General features: G+C 45.9%; 1 protein-coding gene and 1 long non-coding RNA gene across 2 annotated transcripts in view; both read right to left on the reverse strand.

The window, feature by feature from the left end:
- SCNN1D (sodium channel epithelial 1 subunit delta) overlaps positions 1 to 17,246 on the reverse strand; it is a 77,171-nt gene extending 59,925 nt beyond the window's left edge. The window contains exon 1 of the mRNA XM_081201536.1: positions 17,094 to 17,246. The gene's annotated coding sequence lies outside the window, so the exon portion shown is untranslated. The remainder of the gene's footprint in view (positions 1 to 17,093) is intronic.
- Positions 1 to 18,915, reverse strand: part of LOC308591191 — a 228,674-nt gene that overhangs the window by 101,189 nt on the left and 108,570 nt on the right. The gene's annotated exons all lie outside the window — the stretch shown is intronic.

Raw genomic sequence — 18,915 nt, forward strand, 5'->3', positions numbered from 1 at the left:
CAAGATTCCTCTTAGATGGGCCATCCCAGGTGAGGCCCTGGCTCGGAAAGAAAGCATAGCCTGTATATTCCCACTGGCCTCCAAGCTTCCCTTCAATACCCCAAATAATCAAAATCCTACCATTTATTCAATTTCTAGAGTTTAGGGGGGTTCCCTTCTCAAATCTATAACAATATATTAGTGAAAAGTGGAGGCGAGAATGCATATATTAGTGACAACGGTGTTGCAAAATGCATCCAGGTGTAACCGCACACAAGAAAATGCATCTATTAAAATGAAAAGTGTGTGGATTTTTTCAAATAGATTTTAAAAATTGCAAACGGACGGGGGAAGAAGGTGAACCAAAGTTAAGGCTGAAAAAATGAGATCCCGAGAGAAACCCAAAATGATAGCTTTGTCCATCCCTAAAAAAGAATAAAGCAGTATTTTAATTTAATTTAATTTAATTAAACCTTATAGGTTTCTGGAGGATCAAGAGCCTCAAGCTTTTCATGAGAAGACATAAGAACATAAGAAATCCCTTGCTGGATCCGGCCATTACCCATCTAGGCCAGCATCCTGTTCTCACAGTGGCCACAAACCAGATACCTGTGGGAAGCACACAAGCAGGATTCAAGCACAAAGACGCTACACCCCAGGGGTCAGCAAACTTTTTCAGCAGGGGACCAGTTCACTGTTCCTCAGACCTTGTGGGGGGGGGGCAGACTATATTTTGAAAAATAATAATGAACGGATTCCTATGCCCCACAAATAACCCAGAGACACATTTTAAATAAAAGAACACATTCTACTCATGTAAAAACACGTTGATTCCCAGACCGTCCGTGGGCCGGATTTCGAAGGCAGTTGGGCCGGATCCGGCCCCCGGGCCTTAGTTTGCCTACCCATGCTATATCGTTTAAAGATATTTTTCTGGGAATATAAGGGAAGTTCTTTAATCTCAGTCACTGAGAGGTCATATTTGCCCATCAGTTGGGCAGCGTGATGTACCCAGTTTTTAAGGGGTAATCCATTCGAGAGCTCAATCAGGCATTGTTTTGGTAGCCTAATGTTGTCCGTCTGTTGAACTCTAAACCAGTAACAGAGAATTCTTTTATCTATTTGGCTCTCTATGCTCAACATGCGAATTTCCAATCTGACCATGGAGATTGCACGTCTTTGGGTAACCATGCTATATCCCCTCTTGGAATTTCCAACAACTGGATTTCAGATGGTTCCTTTCTTCAGGAAAGGAAACATTTTAGATAGTTCAGGATGGTGTGTGCGTGTGTTTTATGTGTGCCAAATTACCGCAAGACTTCTGCCTATCAAGCCTTGGTTCTCTGCTCTCATAAACATCTTTATTTCCTCATTGGCCAATGAAGGTATTCTCCCCTGTGTGGGAATGGAAAAAGAGGTGGGCAGAAAGTTCAGGCTCAAAAAGGGGGAAATCAGAAATGACTCATGACAGGCAGTCAATTGGATGATGGCTTTGACCCAGATAAATAGCCGGGAACCTAAAAACTGATGCTCTTTGGAAGAGCTTGAAGATTTGAGCAGCAGCAGCAGCAGCAGCCTCAAACATCAACATTTGTGGACAAAGGGCCCCCAAGGGGAAACACGTGGCCGAAATCTAGAGCGGTCTTCCATGCCTTGTGGCAACTTTCTGCCTTCCAGTAACAGCACAATTTCAAAGGCCGTCTCAGGTGCTGTTTTGCACCTTTCAGGTACTGTACTGTGTTGCCCAACTCAGCCACTTCGCCTTTTCCTCCTTCTGCAACTGTCCTTGGAGAACCTTGGAGAGAGCCGGTTCTGGCCCTGGATGATGAAACGGCAGGTTCTCCAACGCACGCATGAAAAAGCGGCAGCCAGGGATTGCGCAAGCGCACGAGACTGGAAGTGACACATGGCCTCTGCATCTCAAGTTGGCAGAGAATGCAGGCAAGGCAGCAGGGAATTGTTCTGCCCTGGCAGCTGGCCAGATCGCTTGGATTGGTGAATCCCAGCAGTATAGTAAGGCATGAACTGAAAGTGGTGTCAAAATGGCCCATTGGGCTGCAAAAGTAACAACCCGTGAGTAATACGGAAATTGGACTTAAAATTTTTCTTTTAAATTCGGCACGACCGGGGGATGCGTTAAAAGGAAGTCCGCCCCCCGTTTTGTAGACAATTCAAAGCAAGAATTGGATAACTAAGGTCGAGAGACCATTTCTCTCTTTGTGAGATAAAAGTTATTAATTCCACGATTCGGCACTATAAGTATTTTGCTGGAGGATAAGAACTGATTTTAAGGAGCTGAGGCGCAACCCCCCGGGATCCGGGAGTGATCCGCAAGAGAGCCTGTTGAGGAGATATAAAGAGTTTGACAGCTGTCAAACGAGCTGTCAAAGTTACAAGAATTTGCCTTCTGTTATTTCTGCTGGTTATTTTTGATACATTTTAACTTGAAACGGTTGAAAATAAAGAAAAAATAAGAACAAAGTAATCAGACTGTTGGAGAAAGAATATTAAGTAACCAGAACCCCTCTAGAGGGGGTTCTGAGACATTACAATGGCTGCAGATGGAAAATTACAGGCTGAGCTGGAAAGAATGTTCTTTCTCGTGGGAAAATTACAAGACCAGAGTGCAGCTATGGCTACAGATGTTTTGACTTTGAAATTGAAAGTAAATAATTTGTTGATGGTCCCAAGGACTTGACTCAAGAAAATTCTGCAGTCGAACAAAAAGAGATATGTGCAGATTCAGAGGAGTGGGAAGGAGGAGCTGAAATGTTGCAGGTGAAAAAGAACAACCAGTGGCCTGTAAAAATGGATTATAAAGAAAACAAGACCTGGATGACGAAAATTTGGTTTGAACTTGAGAATGAAGATTGGAGGAATCTCCCCATGGGGAGATCGGAAGACCTATGGATTATAACTTTGATTAAGGTGAAAATTGGAGCTTTTGGGACATTTGGGACATTTGGATTTAAAAGGAACAAGAAACATGATTTGGGCTCCACTTTTGAATACGGAGGTCTGGTTGGAAGAAATATAGACCCCATTGGGACAGAGCTTCTCCGAGATTCGATGTCTACTATAAAAGACTACCAACAAAACCGGCAGAGAGGGACTGAAAGAGACTTAAGGGCCTCGGACGTGAGGGATCCAGGCTGAGAGTTGACAGATTGATGGATATTTGTTGAGGATCGAGACCGGGAAAGGGGGGGGGGCGAAAGTTTGGGAATCCAAAGGGTGTATAATTATATGTTGTTTTCTGTTATTTTGTTTTGTAAATAATATAAAAATTGGGAAATCTGTGGAAGGGAAATGGGGTCGTCCTTAGAAAAGTATGTAAATGGTTTAAACTGAGGCTTATAAGTTAAATTTGGTTAACTAAGAAGAATCAAGTAAAATATTAATAAGGTAAAGGAGGGAGATAAGAACTTGCTGAGTAAACTATTGAAGTTGGAATGCAGGAGGGGGAGGTGTGGGGAAGTCCAGGAAAGTGGTTAAGAAATTAGGGATTTGAAATTATATGTGTTTGTATTTGTGTTTGTATGTTTGTGTTGTGTATTGTTTGTGTGTGTGTAAACTTTGAAAATTCAATAAAAAAATTATTAAAAAAAACAAAAAAACAAAATGGCCCATTGGGAGGAAAATATTCTCCTTGTTTACTCTAGCATGGAGGGAAGGCCCAGAGGACACTGCTGCCAGAAGTCAAACTCATTGGTCCATCTAGGTCAGTATTTACCCCCACCCCCTCTGTGCATTCTCAAAATCTGTTTAAGAGATTGTTAGGGGACCCCTCCAGAGCAAATTTTGGGGGTGCACAGGGAGAGGGGAGTAAGGAGACGTCTGCTTGCTCTGTGTTGGAAGCAACCTGGTGCACGTAACAGAAACGAATGAAATAAAATAGAACTTTCAGCAAAATGATGTGCTATTTTCTTCTGTTTCTTTCCTCTTTGTCAGATGGCTGTTGCGGTTGCTCGAGAGTAACCAGGCAGGACTCCAAACCTGTGTTTTACACACAGCTGTCAACTTACAGATTTGAAAATAAGGGAACAGCAGCCAAAATAAGGGACCTGCATCCTCACCTGTTCCAGGCACTCCACTGTCCTTCTGCAGTCTGGTCAAACTCATGCTAGTAGCTTCGAGAACACTGTCCAACCAACTTTGTAACCAGAGGTTCAACTGAATAGAATCTGAATCATATGCACCACAAGGCCTATGCAGCCACAACTTAAGATGGCTCCCTGGCCTGGCTTTGCACTGCAAAGTTTGCAGCAGCACATGCAACAAAATGGCGTCCAGCATTCAAAAAACCCCTCAGCTTGCATTAACTAGCCACACACAAGGCATTGAAGCTCCACTCCCCAGTCGTTCTTAGACTTCCTATTGGGTGAGCAACACAGCCAAGCAACACAGTTGGAGCCTCCCTCCTCCTTGGCCGGCAGGGAGGGAGGAAGAGGAGCTGCTTGCTTTGAAATTTAAGAGACATCATTTAAGGGACATCCATCAATAAGGAACAGCAGCGGAACATGGCGATGGAATAAGGGACTGTCCCTTCAAATAAGGGACACTTGACAGCTATGGTTTTACAGGTTTTATTTTGGTGCAAACTATTTACAGTGAAGAGCTCCAAAGCTCATGTCTGGCTCATTCGCGAGCAGAATCCGGGAGTGGTCCTTTTTTGGACCTCCCCCAGCATAAGATTTTCGTTACCCCCAACCTTCTCCTTCTCTCTTTGCACCTTAGGCTACTGCGCAGGATGGGCGATGGCAAGGGCATGTTTCCCTCCTGCCCAGCTTGCCCAGGAGCGGTGTTAAGGCTCCCACCAGCATCCTCTGGTCCTTGCACCTCTTCCCCACCAGAGGTGGGGCTTTCCTCCTCCCTGGAAGAGGAACTGCTTCGCAAGATTTTCGGAGGCTCCCTGTAACACAACTGCCCTTCTACTCCTCACCTCTGAGCCGGTGGCAGTTCCATGACACTCCTGTTTACACTCGAGGTGGCAGACAGTTTTGTCTCCCTGGGTTCCATCATAACCAACAGCCTCTCCATCAATGCTGAGCTGTGAGAGCATATTGGCAAGGCAGCTAGGGCAATGGCTCATCTCTCCAAAAGCTGAAGAGAATACCAAAACCAAGACGAAGGTCTACCAGGCTCACCTGCTTTGTTGCAAGTGAGTCATGGGCAACTTCCAACCACCAGGAGCGATGCTGCAACACCTTCCACACACACTGTGTCAGGAAGATTTTTGGTATCACATGGCAGGGCAGAGTTTCAAACCAAGGTGTGCTCTCCTAGGCCCACATTCCCAGCGTGGTCAAACTTCTGTCTCAGCAATGTCTACGTTGGCTTTGTCATGTCCAATGGAAGATGGCAGGGTCCCCAAAGACATGCTCTACAGTGTTGTAAACAAAAAAAATGCCCTTTTCCCTTATGGGGTATCCAAGAGCCCATATAGAGTCCTTACATAGGTTCCCTATTGGTAGGAGAAAATAACAGAGGCCAATCAGAGAATACTGAGAAGCAAAGCAGCTAGTAAGCTTGATCTTTATTGATCTGTTGCAACAGGGTGCTCCCCTCACGCGCAGGAGAGAGGAGGGACCCAGAAAAATGGCCCGCAAGGCCTTATAAAGACTTTTGAAATTTCCACCCTGTAGATCAAGACCACCCCCAGAAACATCATACATCACAGAAGGGGTGTAACCTAAGACCACCCCTCAGATACATCATACCTACATCACAAAAAAGGCAGTCTAAACAGAAATTTGAATGTTGTTTTTCTCCTGTCCTTGTTTATCTCCTGTCTGGCAGGTTACTTGATTGGATTGCCTGCGGAGCCTGGCCAGTCTTTTATAGTGATAGATACTTAGTTCCTCGGCCATGTCACAGGCTCACACCCTATTCAAACACAGACATACCCTTAAGACAGGATTTGTGAAGGAAAAGACAATCTGGAGGCTTTTCCACTTTGACCATGCAGAGAAAACATTTGCTCAGTTTAGGAATCAAAATGGCTTCAGGTCGGTTTTCCTGGGCTGATCTATGTACGTGCGGTTATGAACATTGCCATATAGCTAAGACCTCAAAATTCCTATCACAATATCCCCCCTTTGGGGCTAGAATTTTTAAGGCACCAGGCCCATTGACAGACCAACTCTGAACTACAAAGATGTTTGCAAACGTTGACATGAAGGCCGGCGACATCGACTCTGCTGTGTGCGAATCCCTTGCAGATGCCCGCAGTGCCTGGAGACAGGCAGCCAGTTTGTGCATCCGTAGCAGGGACCAGAGGAGGAAGGACTGCTGTCAGAAAAGGCATTGTGCATCTGCAGCAGCACAACCGGATGCCTTCATCTGCCCCAACTGCAACAAAACATGTCTCACCAGTGTAGGGCTCTACAACCACAGCAGGTGTTGCAACCTTCCAACAGTTTGACCTCACCCACAAAGGTGAACTCCTCCATAGTCTCCTGAGACAGACGGATGCCAACAAAACCAAAAGTGTTCCTGTTTAGGATTCTGTCCAATCATTTCCTCCTAACACTTCAATCTAATCTCCCTCCACCACACATTTTCTGCCCTGCCTCAACATTCAACTGGTATTCCAAGGCAGCTGGGAATGTTCAATCTGCAATTGAGTTTCCTCCCCCACACCCAAATGTTTTTGTCCCTAAATGGCTTTGTTTTTTGTACTCCAGGCATAGCCAAACTTGGCCCTTCAGATGTTTTGGCACTACAATTCCCATCATCCCTAGCTAACAGGACCAGTGGTCAGGGATGATGGGAATTGTAGTCCCAAATCATCTGGAGGGCCAAGTTTGCCCATGCCTGTTGTATTCCTTCAAACCACAGATACCACCCTTTCATTTCACAGCGACCCCATCGGGCCACAAAACATTCGGCACTCACTACCTGCCTTTGCTATTGTAAGTAGCTCTGTGACACATTTAATAAAAAAACCAAGGTAAAGGGACCCTTGACCATTAGGTCCAGTCGTGACCGACTCTGGGGTTGTGGAGCTCATCTTGCTTTATTGGGCGAGGCAGCCGGCATACAGCTTCCGGGTCATGTGGCCAGCATGACTAAGTGAAGCAGAGCAGCGCTTGGAAACACCGTTTACCTTCCCGCCGGAGCGGTACCTATTTATCTACTTGCACTTTGATGTGCTTTCGAACTGCTAGGTTGGCAGGAGCAGGGACCGAGCAACGGGAGCTCACCCCGCTGCGGGGATTCGAACCGCCGACCTTCTTATCGGCAAGTCCTAGGCTCTGTGCTTTAATCCACAGCGCCACCCGCGCCCCTCCAAAAAACCAACCCCCCCCAAAACATTTATAATTATTTAACCATTTATAATTATTTATATATGCAATAAAAATCACATAAAAAATTAGAATCACAGATCGCCCACTAACTGTTAAAGAATATGCATTTCTTCATTGTCTGGAAAAGCACTGGTAGCATCGAAAAGTTCTCGGCAAACGTTTGGAAGTTAGCACAGGAGGTTCCTGCTGAATCTCTGCTGGGACAGTATTCCACGAGACTGAGCTGATGGCATAAAAATGTCAGTTTTGTGTTGATGTCAAACCAACTGGGGGGGGGGCAACCAGAGAAGCTCTTGAAGATGATCTCAGCGATCGAGAGGGGATATAAAGGTTTGGGCAGTCCCTAAGGTACCCTGGACCTAAGTTGTTCTGGGCTTTGTAAATTAATACAAGGACCCAGAACGTGGCTCAGTGGCTGATGGGCAGCCATTGCAGATGTTTTATCAAGGCTGCCACATGTTGCCAGTCACGTGCCCTCATCAGCATGTTGACGAGTCTTAAAGAGAAAAGCGCATGATGACAGAGAGAATTAGAGGTTATCCAAAACAGAAAGTACAGAAAGAATGGAAAATCTTGAAAGAGTATCTGGAAAAACATTACAATATCAAATATCTCCTGGCAGAAACAGACTGATCCTTGTAAAACAACAAATATAATGTTTTTCGATATCTGACAAAAACAAAGAAAGCAATACAATAATTTGGAACTGTGTGTGGAAAAAATAGTAGAAATAGCAACACAATGAGTCTAATCGGAAGTCAAATGTGTTTATATTGTTTTGTTTTCTTTTTCCTTCCCCGCCTCCCTCCCTCTCTTCTTCTTCCTCTTTTTTTTCTTTTTTGTGCCTCCTTTCTTGGTCTTTCTCTCTTTGATTTGTTAAGAAAGAGATAAAGAGATAAAAGTGTCATATGGAAACTTCAGTAAGTTAAAAGTGATGTTGTGTAATTTTCCTATTGCTATTTATATATTGTTAAAATTGGTTAATTGTAATGAATTGATGTAGCAATTACTGTGGTTTTTCCCTTTGTTATTGTTGAATTCTAAATAAAGCATTATTGTTTGAAAGAGAGAGAGAGAGGGGCATTCAAGAAGTGCCCTCTTCCCCTTCCCCACCACTGCCACCCTGTCATCCTTGCTCGCGGGCAATGGATGGGTGGGGTTGAGTTTTGCCACTCAGCACGTAGCCAGCGAAGGAGGAGAATGCCAGCAATGACACTCAGAATGAGGCACCCGGAAGGTCGGCAGGATGGCAAAGCCTTTCCTGAATGTCTCCACCGACTTCACGAGGAAGATAAATAAGGTTGATCAAGTCAAGAGGTTGAGCGCAGGATGTGCAAGATTTGCCTTTGTTTGTTTTGGCTCTTGGATACTTGCTCTGCAACCTGCTTGTGGGCTTCCCAGAGGCATCTCCTTGGCCACTGCTGAGTTTGGACTATGCGGGCCTTTGGTCTGACCCCACAGGGCAATTGCTATGTTCCCATGAGAACTGTTCGCCAACCACGCCTGGAAGGCCATTCTTGAGGTTCCACATCCCTGACACGTAGTATTGTGGAAGGAATGCGGATGGTACTATATCTTCCTATATGCATAGAAATGGAAGGCAGCCATCATGCAGTCCCCATTGGAGGATTAGTAGTGTCACATCACAAACCTGGATTTGCATGAAGTCAAAGCACAGCTCCCATTGGAGGATACGCAGTGTCGCATCAGACTCTTGGATTTGCATGAAAAAATGAGGTTCAGAAGGTGAAAAGCGAGCTTAGCAGTTGCGTGGGGTGGGAAGGGAGTGGTGTGGGGTGCTGGTGAGCAGAGGAAACAGGAGCCCAGACCCTAGTGTGTGTGTATTTGTGTAGTACTTAGAATCATAGAAACATAAAGTTGGAAGGGACCCCAAGCGTCATCCAGTCCAACATGCTGCAATGCAAGAACCTCAACTAAATCATACATGACAGGTGCTCATTCAACCTCTGCTTTGAAACCTCAAAGGAAGGAGAGTCCACCAGCTCTTGTGAGAGTCTGTCCCACTGTTGAAGAGCTCTTACTGTCAGAAAGTTCTTCCTGATGGGAATCTCCTTTCTTTCAACTCGAAGCCATGGGTTCGAGTCCTACCCTCCAAAGCAGAAGGAAAGAAGCTAGTTCTCTCTTCCATGTGACAGCCCTTGAGATACAATGGTACCTTGGGTTAAGTACTTAGTTCATTCCGGAGGTCCGTACTTAACCTGAAACTGTTCTTAACCCGAAGACCACTTTAGCTAATGGGGCCTCCTGCTGCTGCTGCACCGCCGGAGCACGATTTCTGTTCTCATCCTGAAGCAAAATTCTTAACCTGAAGCACTATTTCTGGGTTAGCGTCTGTAACCTGAAGCGTAAGTAACCTGAAGCGTCTGTAACCCGAGGTACCACTGTATCTGACTTTTAGAAAACATCTGAAGGCAGCCCAGTGTTTAGGGAAGTTTTTAATGTTTGACGTTTAATCGTGTTTTTAATATTCTGTTGGGAGCTGCCCAGAGTGGCAGGGGAAACCCAGCCAGATGGGCGGGGTATGAATAATATATCATCATCATCATTCACTGAAGATAAGCAATGCTGTTGGTATTCTCCAGCTGCTCTCCTTGAGGCCATGTGGTGCAAATGTGTCCAGTGCGTCCATCCAGCAGTTCTCCCTCTTTGCAAACACTGATGAATCTCTGAGCATCTCTTTAGCAATTACTGACAGGCTGTGGTTCTGAGAACTGGAACGTCCAGCAACTGGTTGCTCCACTCCTTCAATCAAGATTGCAGATTTATGGTTTCTAAAATGTGTGCGTAGGTTGGTTGTTGTTTTACCTACATATTCGATGCGACATCCCTGGGGCTGGCTTTTGTTTTGGTTTTTTTTGCCCTCAGTGATATAGATCATCTTGCAGAGCCTTCAGGGGATGTTCCATTTGATGTCGTATGTTCTAACCATCCTGCCACTTTTGAAGATAGTTGTCTCCGGGAGATATAAACACGCGGGTGATAACAGTGTTTGGAATTACAAGGATGAGTGTGGGGATTGCCAATAGATGGCTTAACTACAGCTCTCACTAATAGTTTGCATAGATTTGGATTATGCATGGGAATGAAATAACAGCCTGGCTGCTGTATCAGGTCAAAGGTTCTACCACCTCCAGCATCCTGTTCTCTGGCCAACCAGGTGACCGTGGGAAACCTGCGAGCAGGACTCAAACACAAGAGCACTCTTCCCACTCCCTTGGTTTCCAGCAACAGGTATTCAGAACCATTTACTGCCTCCAACCCTGGGCGTAGTCATTATGGCTAGTAGCCATCTTTTCATTGGTGGCTGTCACTGCCTCCTATGCAACTGGTCCATAGTTTGTGTGTTGTGTGAAGATGTAAGAGTACCACTTCATTCTGCCTTGGAGTACTGTGTTCAGTTCTGAGCACTGCAATTTAAGGAGGATATTAACAAGCTGGAACATGTGCAGAGGAGGGTGACCAAGATGATCGAGGGTTTGGAAACTCAGCCATATGAGAAACGGTTGAGGGAATTGGGTATGTTTAGCCTGGTAAAGAGGAGACTGAGGAGATATTATAGCCATCTTCAAATACAGTGGTACCTCGGGTTACATATGCTTCAGGTTACATACGCTTCAGGTTACAGACTCTGCTAACCCAGAAATAGTACCTCAGGTTAAGAACTTTGCTTCAGGATGAGAACAGAAATCGTGCTCCAGTGGTGCTGCGGCAGCAGGAGGCCCCATTAGCTAAAGTGGTGCTTCAGGTTAAGAACAGTTTCAGGTTAAGAACGGACCTCCGGAACGAATTAAGTACGTAACCAGAGGTACCACTGTAGTTGTTTATTTCCTTGAATCTGAAGGGAGGGCATTGCACAGGGCAGGCGCCACTACCGAAAAGGCCCTCTGCCAGGTTCCCTGTAACAAAGGGGTTACGTTCCGGACCACCATGTGCATGGGCCTGGCCCATGGGATGTGTTCTGACCCGGCCCCATTCTGCCCTTTTAGTGATATTTTAGTGACATTTTCAGGCCACTTCCAAGTTCGGCACCTTGTGCACGTATGTGATTGCACACCAATAGGGCACAGGTGAATTGGGAGCTGCCTGTAACTGCCGCCTTGGTAACAGCATAGTTTCTGAAATATACTCGGAGTCGAGAGTGGATATCATGCTCTTTATTCAGGTCATAGTGGTGAGGAGGAATGGAAGTTCCCCCAGAATGTCTGCTTTATATACATTATTTACACAATGGGCCCCACGTGATTGGCTAATTCCGGGATTCTCCTGTAGGCCAATCAGGTTGCGGATTCACTTCCACCTGGAGCTGGATTGGGTGGCTCCTGTGGACCAATCAGACTGCTGCATTCTGGGTCCTATTGTTCTAGGACCAATCAGACTGCTGCATTTTGGATCCTATTCAGCTCAGTACCTAACAGTTTCCGTTTTGTCAGAGCTCTGACAAAACGGAAGCCAAAATGCTGATGCCCAAAGCCACATAAATCATAGAACTGTAGAGTCGGAAAGGATCCCAAGGGGCATTGTGTCCAATCCCCTGCTGCAATGCAGGAATCACAGCTAAAGAATCCCTGACAGACAGCCATCCAAACTCTGTTTAGAAACCTCCAATGATGGAGAGTCCATCACCGTCCCAGGTCATCCGCTCCACTGTTGAGTGGCTCTTACTTCCAAGAAGTTCTTCCCAATGTTCACTCTGAATTTCCTTTATTGTAATTTGAACCGCCCTGTCCTCTGGAGCTGTAGTATATGAGCTTGCTCCATCTTCCATGTGACAGTCCTTCAAATCCAGGAAAATGGCGGTCGTGCATGAAGTGCTGTTTGATGCTTTGAAAACTTTCTATCTGTTGGTAACGAAACAATTCAGCAAGAGTAAACGCAGGTTATAGGTCCTGGGTTACCTAGCTGTGCCAGGGATGGTGGGAGTTGGAGTTTAACAATACAGTTATACCTCATGTTACGTTTGCTTCATGTTACGTTCTTTCAGGTTACGTCCCGCGGCAACCCGGAAGTACCGGAAAGGGTTACTTCAGGGTTTCGCCACTTGCGCATGCGCAGATGCACAAAATGACATTATGTGCATGTGCAGAAGCGCCAAATTGCAACCCGCATGTGTGCAGATGCGCTGTTGTGGGTTGCGCTCTTTTCATGTTGCGAACGGGCCTCTGTAACGGATCCCGTTCGCAACCAGAGGTACCACTGTATCTGGATGACACCACTTTGGTTTTCCCCTGCTGTAGACGGACACTTCTTAGGAAGCTGATTGCTTACATGGCTCCGGAGACTCACCGTTGATCAAAAGGGCGAAGACATGCGAAAGGGAAAGCGGGGCTTCTAGCATGACCCAGGAAAGCTAACTCAGGAAAGCTGGAAAGCCATTTATTGCAAAATCAAAGATCTGAGATTATGAAACTGTTTATTGACACTCTACACTTCCAAGGGTTCCCCGCCCCTTTCCCTTCTCCTTTTTTCTTACTTCGCTTTTGTGCCCTGCCTTATTTTAAAGACTCGGGGAGTACAGCTCCCTTGCTAGCTAGGACTGATGGCTGCTGTAGACCTAAGTGCACACCACACTTAAAAAACACATGGCCCCCGCAAAGATTCCCAGGAACTAGGGTTTGTGAAGTGCGCTGGGAATTGTAGCTCTCTAATTTCAGCCCCCAGGATTCTTTGGAGGGAGGAATCGTGTGTTTAAAATGCATTGTGTGTACACCTCCAAAACATCAGGAGGCCACCAAAGAGGCAAATGGTTGCACTAAACCATGGTTTAGCATCACATCCAAATACAGGCAGGCAGTTAAACTGTGGTTGGGAGCCTGTGTCCCTCTGGACATTGCTGAACTACAACTCCCATCAGCCCCAGCCAGCCTGACCAATGGCCAGGGAAGGTGGGATTTGTAGTTCTGCAAGTTCTGGAGAGCCACAGCTTAGCAAATATACTGCAAGCCACTTTGAAAACTTTGGTTAGTAGACAAGGTATCCATATTCTTAAATTTATTGGTTGCTAATTCACCAAGGTGCCTCAAAGCGACTTAACAATATGTAAACAAACACGTGCACTAAAACAGATATAAAAGGAAAAAACAAATAAAAACCTAAAAGACAATCTTATTTTTAAAAGGCAGAAAATTATGTGTGGGAGACGTGCAAAGAACTGTATGCTAGTCAAAACTGCAGGCAGAAAAAGTGTTTGTTAGGATAAGTTCGTATTAATGGTTGTAGAATTTTTAGGAGGATTTAGAGAGACAGAAACAAACACACATTGGTGCAGACCTGAATTTAAGGTTAGAAAAATGAGAAATAGAGGGAAGCGAAATCGACAGACCCTTCCATCCCTATCTGGATGTAACTTCTGTTTGTTAATGAAAGGATGTTTCAACTCCAGCTTTCCAATGGTGAGAATAAGGACTTCTGCTCTTGTAACCTATCTGGGGTACCTCCAGGTGACCAGAAAATGTCCTCATTTGCTTGAGCAAAGGCTTACGCAGTAGTTAGACTCTGCCTGCTGAGCATCCATTCTGATTTCTTTACAGGGTGGATATGTAACAGTGAGCATTCAACTTGCATTCATCCTGATTTGCTTGCGGGGCCGTTATGCCTTAATCGTATCTTCAACCCACACTTCTCATTATGTTTCCCCAACACTTTCCCAGCAGCAAAAAGTCAAGGCTTTTAGTTTTTGTTTCGTAAAATCTGGATTGGTTGTACGTAGGCGAATTAGCGCTTTAATCCCCTTTAATTGGGCAACCAAAATTTCCGGGATGGGCCCGAATCCTTCCTGAAAAATGGTGAAATTCTGGAGACACTCCCGTTCTCAATCTTGACTGGCAGATTGTTCCTGCAGTATGTCAGGGAGCGGCCGTAGCTCAGTGGTTAGAGCACCTGCCTTGCACATAAAAGGTCACAGGGTCAATCCCTGGAATCTCCAGGTAGGGCTGCCCGAAACCCTGGGGACCTGCTGCCAGTCTGTGTAGACAATACTTAGCTAGATGGACCAAGGGGCTGACTCGGTATCAAACAGCTTCTTGTGCCAACAAATGTTTTCCAGCTCCTGTCATCACCCCTGACCATTGGCCAGGCCCTTATTACCACAGTTTTAAAACTACTGCAATTCAAGGCCCAATTCAAGGTGCTCACATTGTTGTTTAACACCCTACATGACTTAGGCTCCAAATATCTGAGCGACTTCCTCTTTCCTGACAGGCCCTCTGGGTGTTAAGAACAGAAGAGGGGGCCCTCTTGTAGTTCTACCTCCCTCAGAAATCTAGGTGCTGGTTGCTAAGTTGTGGGTGAACATATCAGACGACACAGCGATTCTTCAAACAGCTCTTGTTTATTCCCATGCTAGAACAGAACTGAACTGAAGGGTTCAGCCAGCCTGCTTATATAGAGCTCCACTACAACGCAACAGTAACAACTTTCTGTAACTATCCAATCACCGAACGTCACTTTCAATTCCTTATTTGCATATGTGGACCTGAGTGAAAACTATCTACATTATCCCCCTGCTGGCCCAGGGTGAGAACTTCAGTACATAACACTGGTGGTCTAGGAGAGGGCCTTCTCTGCGCCAGCCCTTACGTTGTGGAATTCCTTCCCTGTCTGGCATCTTCTCTCTACAGCTTTCAGCCTATGCTAAAGACAACCTCTTTACCCTGGCTTTTGACATCAGAGAGGTGTGTCTTCAGGGCCCACCCGGTTTTTAATTGTTGGAGCCTGCTCTGGGACCTGCTGGTGAAGGGCAGGAAATAAATTTAATGAAAATAATGCTGGCTGGGGATGATGGGAGTAGGAGTCTAACCACCTCTGCAGGGCCCCACATTGGCCATTTCTAAGAGAAGGCACCCCCCCTAAACACCCCCAAAGGGGAAATGGGCAGCCTGTATTACACAGATATTAGGGTTGCCATGTTTCAAAAAGTAAAAACCAGGACACCTTGAAAGTTGTTGTTGAGCTTTTTTTTAAAGGAAGGCCCCAAAATTCTTGAGTCTTTTAAAGGAAAACTCGAAAATTGTTCAGCTTTTTTTAGACAAACCCCCAAGCTGCTGAGCTTTTTTTTTAAAGCCCTCCCAACAATATCAGAGCAGCCTCAGCATATTTGGTAGCTTCAGGCATTTTTCCTGCATCTTACTCTCCTGGGGGATATGGGATATTAGGGGAGGGGACGCACTGTGCTCCTTCTGGGATAGTTATCTCTCTTTGGTCCCTACCCTGCAGTCAGCTCTCACCTGTGGCTCCCACAAGCTGTCAGCATGCAACAGTGGCCCCATCCTGGGAATGGCTTCAGCTGGTCGGCTAAACCAAGTGAAGGTAGCTGGTGACTTTGGGATTTCCCTTGCATGAGAAGACAGGCTCTGGCGGATTGAGCCGGCGAGACCAATAGTGGGTCCAATGGTCAAGAAGGTGGTTTCTGTACGTGCTGTGGAGGGAAGTGAGGGGCAGATGGAGCTCATCAACCTGGGAAGGGAGCCCATCTAGGAGAAGGAAAACTCTCAGCCTAAACCTCTGCTGCCTTGCAGGATATCTTTGGGAGAAGAACCCCTACACAAATCTGGAAGATGGTTGGGTGGTGCCTTGTATGCCTCCTTCTGGCAACTCCTGCAGCCCAGCTGGTACCAAATGTATTGCTCTGCTTTCCTTTGGACCACATCAGTGAGGTTGAGAGAGGGTGGTCTTGTCATCTGGGCAGCCCAGGACCTCCATACACGCTGCCCAGGCTTGCACCCTGGGAAGGTCACTTTGGTGCTGCTGATACAGTGGTTTGACTTCACCCCTGGAGGCACACTCCATTGTCTCTCGAGACAGACGAATGCCAACGATTCTCCTTGGGAAGGAAATTGCCTTTCTCCTCCCAAGAGAGCAGCACTGAAATTGAATCATTAACCCCCACCCCCATTTTGACCTTGTTCCATACAAGCAAACAAAGCAAAAGGTATCCATTCACTTGGATGGAATGAAGAAGAATAGGCCCACAATGGGGCAGTTGGGAGACTGTATCCACACCTACACACTTTTAAAAAGCAAACAAACCAATAAAGCTGAAGCACCTGTACTTAGCCACCCATTCACTTGGATGGAATGAGAACTTGGAAGCAACGAGAAGGCAGGAGCTTGCAGTGGGGAACCTGGGACATGGTTTCCACACATGCACACTTTTTAAAAAAGAGAAAAACACAACAACCCCAGAGCCCCTGGATATCAGCCACCCATTCACAAATATGGAATTAACACTTGGACGGAATGAGGAGAGAAGAGCTTGCAACTGGACACTTGGAGGGCTGTGGCCCCTCATACATTTCAAACAACTTAGGGATGCCCTCTGGACTACAGACGCCCTAGACAAGAGGCTTGTACTGCCTGAGTTTGTCTGGCTTCGTATTATTATCATTATTATTATTATTATTATTATTATTATTATTATTATTATTATTATTAATCAACCTTTATTATGGTCCAGAGACCCAACAAATCGTTACCAAGCAATACACAATTCACACAGCCTACCTCCAGGTTAAACAAGCATTTTGTTCAGAATATAGGGATCATTGGTTCTTGCAACCACCGATAAAAACTTTGCCACTGCTAATGTTCTAGCGTTTGTCCAGTCTTCCAATAGAAACCTGACATAGTGAGCCTCTGATTTTCCCAGGAAAGGTACCAGCAAGGGTAATATCAGTTCAGCCCTGGCTTGCTCATATTTTGCACAGTGCAACAAAATATGTTTTATGGAATATATGTTTTATTATTATTATTATTATTTCTCTGAAATATGAAAAAATGCTCACTTACCTTCAACTCTGATTCCTTCCTGAGATTCCAGAAAGCCCTCCACACACAGAAGAGTTTCCCGCAGAAGAAAAGGTCAAAATCCCAGCTTCTTCTCTGCTTTGGCGAATTGCATCCATCCCGAGACACAAACCAACCGCACGACTTGGATCCTTTCTTCGGGATGAAGAGCGAATGCCGTTCCTGTAATGTACTGTGATTTATTTGCATGCGGGAGAAAACAAGTCAGCAGAGGTGTTGAAACCATTTTTTTGCAAGACGGGTTTGCCTAATAACACACTGTCATTATTGGTGAGATTAAAATACCAGGTTGGTGACTGGAACCAGAGGAGCAGAGCTGGATAGACAAAGGGCTGAGTGGAGAAAGAAGCTGGCCTGGGTAGGAAGCCGGCAACATGATGGACTCCAGGACGTGACAGCGGGTGACTGCCCTGCTGATCTGGTCCAGCAGTCGGAAGGATGCCACAAGCTTCACTGACTTGGGTGGATTTAAAAGAGGACCAGTCAAATTGATGGAGGATGCGACTCAGTGGCCACTGTGAGAACTGGATGCTGGACTAGATGGGCCCTTGGCTTAATCCAGCAGGGTTCTTTTGACACCTGTATTGCAGAAGGTTGGGCTAGAAGACCCTTGGTGTCTCTTCCAACTCTATGGTATTATCTGTAAAGGTAAAGGGACTCCTGACCATTAGGTCCAGTTGTGGCCGACTCTGGGGTTGCGGCGCTCATCTCGCTTTATTGGCCAAGGGAGCCAGCATATAGCTTCCGGGTCATGTGGCAGCATGACTAAGTCGCATTTGGCGAACCAGAGCAGCGCACGGAAACGCCGTTTACCTTCCCGCCGGAGCGGTACCTATTTTTCTACTTGCACTTTGACATGCTTTTGAACTGCTAGGTTGGCAGGAGCTGGGACGGAGCAATGGGAGCTCACCCTGTTGCGGGGATTCAAACCGCTGGCCTTCTGATCGGCAAGCCCTAGGCTTTGTGGTTTAACCCACAGCGCCACCCGCGTCCCGGTATTATCTGTAGTTGAAACAAAAACACACAGAGAGAGAAGAGAACCAAGCGCTATAAACTGACTGAAGAGTCCAGGGCAGTTGCAATGCTTCGGTGTTTGTAAATCCGGGTGTATATTTTATATACAGTACCGTCAACGTTGCAAGAATAGTAATCCAGTTTTTCTTTCTCTCTCCGGAACAAAAAAATGATAAAACTCCTTAATTATATGTTATGATTTAGACAGGGCTTTTAATCCTCAATTTCATCTTCCTAATTGCTTGCCATTTGGGAGTTCCTTTCATCTCACAGAAACCTAACAAAGCACGTTTTAAAATTGTCTGTGGTCATTTTTTCTTAGCCCTCTTCTATAAGTATTGTTATGGGCCACCCAAATCTCTGCTGAGGGTTGCGAGATTCCAGAGATCTTGGCACTTAACCATGGTTTGTGTTTCCTTTGGAAAAACGAGGCATGGCAGAGACTGTAGTGTCTTTAAGATATATGGTTTTATTTACACACATCTACACCCGTGACTGGGACACAGGTGGTGCTGTGGGTTAAATCACAGAGCCTAGGACTTGCCGATCAGAAGGTCGGCGGTTCGAATCCCCGCAACGGGGTGAGCTCCTGTTGCTGGGTCCCTGCTCCTGCCAACCTAGCAGTTCGAAAGCACTTCAAAGTGCAAGTACAGTGGTACCTCGGGTTAACTACTTAATTCGTTCCAGAGGTCCGTTCTTAACCTGAAACTGTTCTTAACCTGAAGCACCACTTTAGCTAATGGTGCCTCCCGCTTCTGCCTCGCTGCCGGAGCACGATTTCTGTTCTCAT

Source organism: Podarcis bocagei (assembly GCF_964188305.1).
Source record: "Podarcis bocagei genome assembly, chromosome: 7".
Lineage (NCBI taxonomy): Eukaryota > Metazoa > Chordata > Lepidosauria > Squamata > Lacertidae > Podarcis > Podarcis bocagei.